The sequence below is a fragment of the Tupaia chinensis genome, unplaced genomic scaffold (assembly GCF_000334495.1).
Source record: "Tupaia chinensis unplaced genomic scaffold, TupChi_1.0 Scaffold000159_1, whole genome shotgun sequence".
NCBI classification, from domain to species: Eukaryota; Metazoa; Chordata; class Mammalia; order Scandentia; family Tupaiidae; genus Tupaia; species Tupaia belangeri.
Genome location: NW_006159630.1, coordinates 9403643 through 9414923, shown reverse-complemented (window position 1 = coordinate 9414923; position 11281 = coordinate 9403643).

Genomic DNA, 11281 nt, shown 5'->3' with positions numbered 1-11281 from the left:
TGTGGATTGAGGGTTTAACCAGGTTCATCCAGGTCTGAAGCTCAAAGTGTTTCCCCCTCAACCTGTTACTTCCCACACTAATGTTGGGGCCTGGCAGTGAGCAGCAGTAAAACATGAGGCTCTGCAAGGCTGGCCCACATGAGAGGGCTCTAGGTTAGTGTCTGGAGACCTCCCTGAGAATGCAGGGCACATGCATGCCCATGATCCAGAGATGGCTGGAACTGGGGGTGGAGTGCACCCTGTTTGGGGTGCACTTAGTCTCTCCCACTCTTAGCAGAAAAAAGGAAAGAAAGAAAGCTAATTTTGCCTGGTTATCCTTACTTTGTAATTTGGAGAATCAAGCCAGTATAGGACAATGAGGGCGATTAATATGGCGATTGCAATCATATCACCAGCCAGCTTACCTATAGATGCATAAAGCAATATTCAATGAACCTGCCCCATCAAAGCCCAGCACTGCGCTCCAGGGACCAGGCAGACACAAGAGCCCCAGTCTAACTCGGAACCTCGCATTCTAGCAAAATGCTCAGAGATGCCACAGCTGATCCACAACTCACATCCAATGAATGGCATGGTTATGAAATGCTGTGGAGCTGAGAACATCTTTGAGGGCCAGGGTTGCTTTGTGGAAGAGCTGGAACCAAGCACTGGGACTGGAATGGTGAGAAAGACAGGGACTTCACAGACGATCTGAGACCACAGGGTCAGAACACAGAACTCTATGCCTATGTGCATGTTCTCTGCAACCAGACAGCGACACTGCTCAGCTCCCACATTAGCCACTTCTGGGATGCTCTGGGCTGTCTAGTAAGTGTGATGCATTCCCTTCAAAAAGAAAAATAAAGGGAAAAACAGGAAATAATAACACCCAAACAACTTCTGTTTCACTTTAGAATATAAATTTGTTTTAAGTACCAAATGACCACTCTGCTTAGAAGAGCTTAGTAGGGGGGCCTAAAGGTGGCATAGTGGTTAAGGGCTCTGGACTCCCACATGGCTAACCGCAGTTTGAGTCCTGCACTTTGTGACTTGATTTCTCACTTTCTCTTTCTCTCGCTCTCGCTCTGTCCCTCTCTGGTCAAAATAAATAAATGAAGTTAAATAAAAATAAGTCTTAAAAAAAAAAAAGAAGAAGAAGAGCTTAATAAGATTGTGCATTTCTCGGGAACCAGCAGTTAGTGTAATGGCTATGTCGCTGGACTCCCACGTAGTCGACCGCGGTTCGCGTCCTGGACCCGGTGGCTTAAAACTCATGCTGGGCGCGTGTGCGTGCGTGCCCAAGATCCCGAGAGGAGAATGGAGGAGAAGGGATTGTGGTGTGACCATTCCCCCTGGGGGGTGATTTCTCGCTTTCTGTCTCTATGTCTCTCTCTGTCTGTCTGTCTGGCGAGCGCACGCGCCCTATAGAGAAAAACCTCTCAAAAAATAAATAAATAAATAAGATCGTGCATTTCTTTTAAAAATGCAAAAAAAGAATCTGAGAGAAACATGGCTGACACCATCTCTTGAGGCTCCCCCTCCCGCCTCCCACCTCTCTTTCTTTAAAGAAATACAATTTGGGTTGGTTTGGCAGAGCAGTGACATGCTGCTCAACTGATGTTGGATCCCTATGGAAGATTGTGGGTTCGGTTCCCCTGTTGACATGTACCCATGGGCATGCACACCCATGATCCTGGCTGACTGGGCAGGCTGGGTGAGGGGATCATGGCCTGAGACACCATGGAGGGTGCTTATTTTTCTCTATCTGCCTCTCACTCATAAAATGAATAAGTAAATAAACTTTAAAAAAGAAAAACCTGTCATAATTAGGATTACATGTCAATGCTTTGCCAGGCTCTAGGAATGGAAAGATGAAGAAGACATGGGTCTCATCCTTAGGAAGCTTCCAGTCTAGACTGGGGGACCTTGAGGGAAGGTGGAAAACGGGTACGAAGTGTTAAAATGTATACTATGGACAAGTTACAACACTAAAGCTAAGCACATCACCACCCCTACCCGACACTCTTAGTCCTTAAGGTTTTCCAAGAGCTAGTATGAACACAGACCCTTCGGGTGGTATAGACAAATCCCTGAGAACAAATGAACCAGCAGCAGTTCAGGCCCTACCCAAAGGCAAGATGGGCCGTATTTGTCCCAGAAAGACCCAAGTGTCCTGCTGGGAAGAGGATGAGGTATGGCAGGATAGGAGGAGGCAGTTTTTATAATGTGCCTAAACTCACCCATCAGTAATTGTCCACTCCCTCCCTCATCCTCATGTATGAATTAACTCCACTTGTGGAATCCCATCCAGATAAGCCCAGATGCATGGAAGGACATTTAGTGGAGAGTTATCTGTTGTGCTGAAGATCAGGGACAACATAAATGTCTGTCACCAGGAGAAAGGACTTAGTGAAAAGTCCCAAGTGTGCTTTGTTCCTGCTTAGATCAGGACTCTGCAAACTTTCTGTGTCCAGGGACAGAGAACATTCAGGCTTCGTCAGTTACAACTACCCAACCCCACTACAACGGTGGGGTAGCAACCTCAGGCAGCAGATAAATGAGCAGGGGCAGCTGCGTTCTGAGAAAACTCCACTTACAAACCTCATTTGGCTCACAGGCCACAGTCTGCTGACCACTGGCCTAGAACATTCTCCCCCAGGTATCTGCCTGGTCTCTGTTCAAATGTTATCTCCTGGGAAAACCTTCCCTGGCCACACTCGTAACAGTACTCCCCATCACTCTCTGCCCCATCATCCCTGCCCATTTTTTTCATAGCATTTATCACTTCTGGATCTATGTGTCTCTCCATATAGAGTCTGTTTTTCCTCCAGCAAAGGGGGACAAAGGCTTTGCTCTGTTTCGTTCACCACTTGCACTTAGTAGGCGCTCGGTGAGTACCTGTTGGGTGAAGGAACAAGCAGCTGCCCATCCATCTCGACGTGTCACCCAGCAATGTATGGATCTCTGACTGGAGGGCTAGAGAAGACTTCAAAAGGTCAGCGGAGTTGCCCGATCACCTCCTTGGCCCCAGGGAGACTGCCTCCAAAGCCGCCACACACAGCTCTCAATCTTGTTCTTTCTTTCTTTCCTTCCTAATCCCTTAGAGATCTCCAGAGAAACAGGGCAGTGAAATGCTCATTGCCCAGTTCATTGCTCTATGCCACTGTTGAGAGACTCTGCAAACCAACTGCATTTCCTGTTAGAATCTCCCAAGCCCTCCAGAACATTCCACAGAAAACTTGAAGGGAGAAGTCAAAAAATGACTCTGAAGAACCCACCCTACATTCACTCAAAGCCAGTCCCAGTTCTCTCCAGAAAACAAAAAAAAAATTTTTTTAAGCAGAGAATAATATCCACCTCTCTTCCAGTTACTGTGGGTCCTTCCACCCTAAACTTCAAAACTGGTTTCTCGGTGCTGACATAGTAAAATCTGCCTTCCTAAACCTTCGGGCTTCTCAAGAAGCCAAAAACCTTAACCACTGCACAGCCCACAAGACTTTACAGAACAGATTATAATCCCCAGCCTCCCTCCCCTCGTCGTGAATCACAGACCAGCTAATCTCTGCTGATAGATCATGGATCTACTGTTCTGGATGTTCCAGGGACAGAGGGTGTTCAGACAGAAAGAAAATCATCCCCCCTAATCCATTGAAGCTTTTTTCCTTAAGCCACAGTAACTTCTAGGTCTGCACTATCCCCCTCTCCTGGGCCACCCATTATTCTACCTCCCCGCTCCCCTCTGGCCAGGACCTCCTGCAGCTCCCCACAGCCCAGAAGTCCCTTGCCTTTCAGTCTCACTGGGAAAGTTTTCAGCCACATTTTCTGTCCAACCGGTTCTGCCCTTTATTTTTGTTTCGGGGAGGATTATCGCCATGGCGTTGTCCAGGTGACACAGGCAGGAGGGGGAAGAAACCCACCTGTATGCAACCCTTAATCCCTTAAAGCGTGTCAGAAATCAGCAGCTTCCAAAATGAGAAGCCCGGCCAGTGTTTCAAATCTATCACAAAACAGAGCAGAAGACATCTGAGCCACCCCCGGCAGGCAGTGCTCCAGGAGGAAACGGGGTTAGGAAGGTGTCCCTGGAGGCTCCGCAAATCACCCTGCACAGGAGGTCTGCTGGACACACATTTTCCTCTGCAGAATGAGCATGGCCGGGAGGAAACAGAAAGCAGAGTTTGTGATCAGGGAAAAGGAAAGTGGTTTTCAAATGTGATTCAGATAATTCTGCAAGATCTGAGGACAGGGGGTGGGGTGCCTGCACCGCCTTTCTGAGCAGTGCCAGCCAGCCGTTTCTGTTTGCTGTGCCCACAGGGTGGCCATCCAGTCAGGACTTTTACCCAGGCGGGTGGGGCAGACAAAACCAAACCCAGTCCTGGGGATTAGTGTAGTGCCCGTCCACACACACCCTCTGTCTGCTTAGGAGGAACGGGGAGGCCCCTAAAGCTAAGAGCACTCAAAAGAACAGAAAGAAGTAAGAAATACACTGGAAAGTTTTTCCATCTACCTAGGACGAACCTCCACAGGAGCCATCAATGCTTACCCACCCCAGAGAAAGCTGGGCTCCCTAAAGTAATAAGCTTATAAACTTACAATTATGGTCTATTATTTTTAAGGAGTGTTTGTTTCTTTGTTTGTTTGTTTTTTTAAAGAAAGGTTTTTGCTATAGGGTACGTGCACTCCCCGGAGAAACAGAAAGGGAGAAATCACCCCCCAGGGGGGATGGCCTTCTCCATTCTCCCCCAGTGTGATTTTAAGGCACCAGATCTGGGCTCAAACAACAGCCAACCACATGCGAGTCCAGCAACATAACCATTATGCCATCTACTATGGTTCCGAGAGTGTTTTTTGTTTTGTTTCATTTTTGTTTGTTTATTTGTTTTGGCTAGAGGACACATGTGTTCACCAGAGAGAAACGGAGAGACAGAGAGAGGGAAAGTGAGAAATCACCCCCTGGGGAGAATGGCCGGTCTGCAATCTCTTCTCCTCCACTCTCCTCTTGGAATTCTGGGCACACGTACCCAGTATGTTTCTCAAGCCGTGGGATCCAGGACCTGAACCACACAGTGGGCCACATGTGGGATATAGCCGCCTTAACCTCCGCACCACCTGCTGGCTCCAAGGGCCTTTGTTTTAAGTGTTGTGTGCTCACACGTGTTGGGAAAGAGCCAGGCAGCAAATCAGTGAGCTTCCCCCAACGAGTAAGGTCCCCCATTCACAAGCCATGCCACCAGCCCTCATTCAATCCCTGTCTCCCTGCTTTATCACATCACTGGTAAGCAGGCAGACCCTGGCTGCTGCTTCTTGGTTTGGGTGACCATCACAGAGATACAATATGTTAAAGGTTTCCACGTCCTGATAAGCCAAGAAGTCAGGGGCAGGCCAAGAGCATGTCATGAGGAGCGCTTGGCAGGCGAGAAGAATTAAAATTTTACATCAAGAGAAATGAAAGATTCAAGCAACACCTGGGATCAGTGCAAAGGGGAAGGCGACCCGGCTGGCGTCGGATGGTTTGGTCTGCCCCATGTGCTGATCAGGTCCACATGGCTGCTGGCAAGCTCCTTCCTCCTCCTGGGAACAAGCTGCACAGTGAGGCGGCCTGACGGGCCTATTTGGCCGGGAAATGGTGCCCGAGTTGTAAGGCTGGTGCCTGGGAGAAAGTCAGGCTGTACAGGGCTGGCTTTGCTTTTCTGAAATCAATTAAAGGTGGCCAGCCCCCTCTAACCACACGCTGTGAGGATACATGCCAGATGAGGAGACATCGTGGTCGAACAGGGAATGCTTCTTGCAAATCACGGGTTTGGAGCAGGATTTTCTGGAGGGAGCGTCCTGGAGAAAAATGTTGGCATGGCTACCACTGAGCGCTATCACCGCAGAGCCACGGCCTCCCCCAAGAATAGGCAGAGGAGTTCTTGCCACACTGGATGGACACAGAGTCTGGGGCAAATGAGAGATCTTGGAATGGTTGAGACACATCCTTTAATCCACACACACACTCACACATGGAGCTTCACTGCCCCATCTCTGGCCGGGATAGCTCACCCGGAGAAGCCTGGGTGTTACCCATGGGAACAAGCTCTTCCAAGGCCACTCGTGGTTGAAACTCCTCTCCCAGCAATGACGACGTCACGTCTCCTGGGCACTGGCTCCCTTGGGAATGTGTGACTAGCTCCCCTGGGGCAAAGAGCAACTGCTAGGGTGATTCACAAAGTCTGCTCTCAGCCCTGTCACCTATGGATCTGCAGTTTTCGTCCATTACTCAGCCTCCAACCTGAGCCCATGCCAAAGGCTATGCCTCCCAGGCTGGCCACATCCTGAGAACAGGCCTTTGCACCAGCAGCCTTAGTTCCATCATGGCCCCTCTCCTGTATTGGAAGCAAGCAAGCACGAGTGGTTCTACGAGGATTTGGGGGCGCCAATGGGTGGAGAAAGGCCAGGAAAAAACTGGTTCCTCCATTTAAACATATGAAGCTCAGACCCAGGGTCACTTCTTTTAATCACCAGTGACCCCTCACTCTGCTTACACTCCTTTACCCTAGGCCCTAGGCTCTTCTGGGATTTGGGATCTGGACATCTGAGCATCCTGGCTGCCTTTATGGAACAAATCCCAAATGCTTTCTGGAACAAAGTGAAATGAGGCAGAGTACAAATAGACAACTACGGCAGGTAAAATAAAACTTGACTTTGCCAAACAATGCTGTTTTCCCAAATGCGTTCCATTGTAAGATGGTGGAGGGAGGAGGGGTGGGCATGCATTAGGCCTCTCCTTTCCTTCCCTCCCCTCCATTGCTGACCTATTCAACAGCTGAGGGAGTACCCTGATTGCAAAGAGTCTGCGGACATGCTCCCTCTGCAAATACCTTCAGCCTGCCATACCGAAACTCAAGAGTTTGTTTCTGAAAAACGGCCTAAGCATCATTGTAGGATTTCCAAAACATCAGACCCTGTTTCCTCTGTATTTCCTTTACTTTTAAATACTAAAGGTACTTGCTCTATCTGCTTTCCTTTTTTTCCTTTGAATTGCTAAGGGGCACATGCTCAAACAATGGTGGAGAGAGAGAGAAAAGTCCAGAGGGGCGTGGTCACACTGCAGTCCCTTTTCCCATCAAAATTTGGGATACATACACTCACCCCTAGCATGCTTCTCAAGTCACCAAGGCTGGGAATCGAAAGGACTGTGTGAGATGTAGCTCCCTATGCACAGAGTTCAACGGCTTCCATCAGGATGCCCTTATCTTCTTTGCTGATTGTCAGTGGGTTCTAGCCAATCGACACTAAGCACAACCAATTTTGTTGCGGATACCTACTCCTGCCCTCCCGCCCTCCCTGTGTAATAATTGGTCCTCCAGAACAGGGCAGAGTACTTATTTTTTCCAGGCAGACAGTGTTTTTGACTGTGTGAGCCATGGGTCACCCCCAGATCTTCTGGTCTTTGACCCTGTCAGGCAAACCCAGCCACAGATGATATGCAAATGAAGGGGTAAGGCTGTGTTCCAACCAAACTTTATTTATAGACATGAAATTGACACGTCGTATAATTTCCACAAGTCACAAAATATTACTTTGATTTTTTTTCCTTTGGTAATTTTTAATATGAAAAATTCTCAGCTCACAAACTACAAAAATAGGTGGCAGGTTGATTTGATGCCACAGGCTAAAGTTTTCCAACCCAGGTCTAGAATCAAATATTTCAAAGGGAACCCTCTCGGAGTTCTTTTCTTAAAAGAAAACAAAAAAAAAAAAAAAAAAGGAAAGAAGAGAAATTTAATAATCATGATACTGGCTAACATTTATTGAGCACTTATCCCATGAAAGGACTTGACAGGGAATTTTTTTAATTTTTTTTTTTTTGGAGAGATTTTCACTGTAGGGCACATGCACTCACCAGACAGACAGAGACAGACAGAGAGACAGAAAGCAAGAAATCACCCCCCCCGGGGGGATGGTCACGCCGCAATCCCCTCTCCTCCATTCTCCTCTCGGGATCTTGGGCACGCACGCACACGCGCCCGGTGTGAGTTTTAAGCCACCGGGTCCGGGACGCGAACCACGGTTGACTACATGGGAGTCCAGCAACATAGCCATTACGCTAACTGCTGGTTCTCTTGACAGGGAAAATGTTTTGCTCTCCTATTAACACATGCGATAGGCACATATATTACCTATTCTTATAGATGACGACACAGGCTTACAAGAAGACAATTAACCCACCATGTTCACTTAGAGAGGATTGGAACCCAAGGAGTTGGACAGCAGACAGAGACACAAGCACACCGGTGTTCGGCACTCTTGAACAGGGAGGAGTTGAGGAGGTGTCTGAGAAGCCACCTTGAGCTTTGCACACCTAGCTCAAAAAAACCTCCATCGGAGCAACCACCAAGGAGAGACACCTTCCTCCTTCCTGTGCCAACTCCTCCTTAAACATTTTACCCAAGGGAAACTCAGCTCAGAGATTCCAAGGCCAATTTAGAATCAGGGCAAGGGAGGAGGGCAGATGCATTTAAAACTGTGAAGCGCCACCTTGCACGTTGAGTCATAGATTGTGGTTAAAAGACCTACTGTGGGAACGCGAGTCTCTCTCAGCTCATTATTAAGCTCTGGTGAATGAATGGTCCCACACCTCCTAAGTCCCCAGGATCCCCAGGAGCAGGGCTCTGGCCTATCTGCTACCCCCAGCAAGAGGCCTCTGTCTCTGGCCTCCTGGCCTTCTAAATACTCCCTATTTGTCCTCCCAACCCAGCTGTTCCCACTGCCAGCCTTCCCTGTCCAGGTTGGATGCAGGACACCCTCAGAGCTGTGTCTCCCTCCTGCCACCACCCAGACAGAATTCCGTTCAAAACCCAGGACGGGGGTGGGGGACATCTGGGTGGCTGCTTTCAGTTCCTTTTCGGCCCGCTGCCCGATTTCTTTTCCATCCCGGCCACTGAGGCCCATCTGGAGAGAAGAGCATAGGGCTTGGCTGCCTCTGGGCCCACCACACCCGGTGGAAAGCCACGGATCCTGGATATAAACCGACCAAAGCAAGAAAAAGCTGTCTGCTGGAGCAGCCTCCACCCTCTAGACACGCATGCGGGTTTCCTGATCCTCAGGACTTCAGGAAAACGGAGGCCCGACCTGCCGCAGCGCTCGGAGAGTCCGACCAGGCAGGAGGCAAGTTTCTCATTATGTAAAACACTTGGCTCGTTCCCCTCTCTCTGCATCCTGCTAGCAATTTTGTATCCGGTTTGGGAATTCCAGGAACATCTGCGATTGTCTTTTGCCCAACCGCACATGTGCAAGCCGAAGGGCCCGATCATGTTCCTACCTGTGGTGCCCTGTCATTAGCCCTGAACTGTGTATGCATTCTCCCCTCAGCTGCAGCAAAACACATAAAACCCGGCCGGCCAGGAACCACACCTGCAGGATTCCACCTCCCTGCCTCATCCCGCTGAGACCAAAGGTGCAGAGACCAAGTCACCTTCTCGGCGGTGAGAAACGCCAGGGCTGAGTGGACTTGTTTGAACAGTCCGAGTTCTCTAACCAGACAGACAGCACATTTTTAACACCACACTCTCCCGGGCCTCTCCCTGCCTGTTAGCTTTTGTGTGGCAAGACCAGGGCAGGGTGGGTGGAAAAGGTGAGGTGCTATTAAGTTCAAGACACCCCAAAGAGGCGTTTGCTTCGTCAAGTTCTATGTCAGGCAATGGGGATGACTTCAACTCAGATCACAAAGTGAGTCTTTTGGAATAAGAGCATCCAAATGCAAGAAGCTTTCACCTGGGGAACCAGCTACCTCTTCTTGCCTCTCTGGGCCTCACTCTGCATAGAGGAGTACCAAACAGTGCCCACTGTTTTTTTAGGAACTAAATTAAGCAATGCATGTAAGACACTGAGAACACTGAATGGCATGCAGTTGTCTTGAACCGGTGGCTGAAAACAGTCATCGTTATTCAGTCCTCATTTCCATTGCAAAGCTATCTTGCCTCGCCATGCCACTGGCCTCATCTACCTTGTCACTGTCATCCTCTCCAGGAAGCCCTCTCTCCTTAATCTCTCCAAACTCCCGCAATAGCCCACCCGAAGGCTACATGTTTTTGCTGGGTGAGGGTGCACACTCCCAATCTTCCCAGTGTCCCTTAGCACAAAGCATGTACCCATCCCTGGGCTTGGTTCCACCCTTGGCTCCCACCCTTCTGGTGGAACCGATGACACTGTCTAGGAATTGCTTTGTTCATACGCTATCTCTTGCCATCACGGAGAGACCACACTCCATGCACGCATTTATCCCCAGGACCTGGTATTATCCAGCGCAGAGTACCAACCCAGTAAATGTTATTTCAGTAGAGAAAGTCCTAGCTCTGGCCTCTTCCCTTAACTTCAAATTTCCACCTCCAGTGTCCAAGCAGACATCTTTCCGAGAACACACCCAGAAAACTCCAGACACTTGCCATAACTCCTCTGGTGCGCTTCATCTTGCTTTATCCATCATACCCAGATCTTAGCACACGAGAGACACTTGAAGGATGCAGGCAGAGTCATTAGAGAAAGGACGTGGTTTCGCCTAGCACGGGCTTACACTTTGACAGCTCCCTGGATGCATCTCTCTCTTTCTCTATGAGTCCACAGTCCCCGTGTTGTCAATTTCACCTCCCCAATGTCACTTGATTCCATTAACCTCTTTTCTCCCTAACTGCTGAGCCCTGGCATGGAAGCTTGCTGCTGTCCCTCCAGTCTTATGACCAGTACCCTTGCTCCCTCCCTGTCCTGCTCCCAAGGAGTGGGGGCAAGTCAATCTCTACCTCAAACACTTTCCGTATTTTTAAACTCTCAGTCCTGGCTATTGAGATTCTCTCCCTTACGGGCCCCATTCACTATTAAGCCCCATCTCCCCCACTGTACTCCTCCAGTCCCACCCAGATACTTGCCAGTCTTGGGAAGCCCTGCCCAGATCTGCCTCTAGACCAGGGCTCAAAGCACATTGCCACTTGGAAAGGCCACCCTTCCTCCCCTGGTCTAGCTCTGCCCTGAAAGCCAGCAATCCTTCAAGGCCTCTGCAAAACTTTTATTCTTCTCTGACATCCCAGTCTCCCTACACAGGACCACCACAGTCTCCCACTGGGAGTGTTGGGGCTTGCTAGCCCAGCACTAAGACACCATTATGCTTGTCAGTCATCCCCGTGGAGACACGGAACCAGACTCTGCCCTTCAGGGCCCAGGGCCCTGCTCACATGCAATGAGAGTAGATTTCTATGTGAGCACGTGTAAATGAGCTTTCCTCTTCCCCATGCAGTCACCACTGGGATGGCTCAAAGCCGTTCACCAGTGA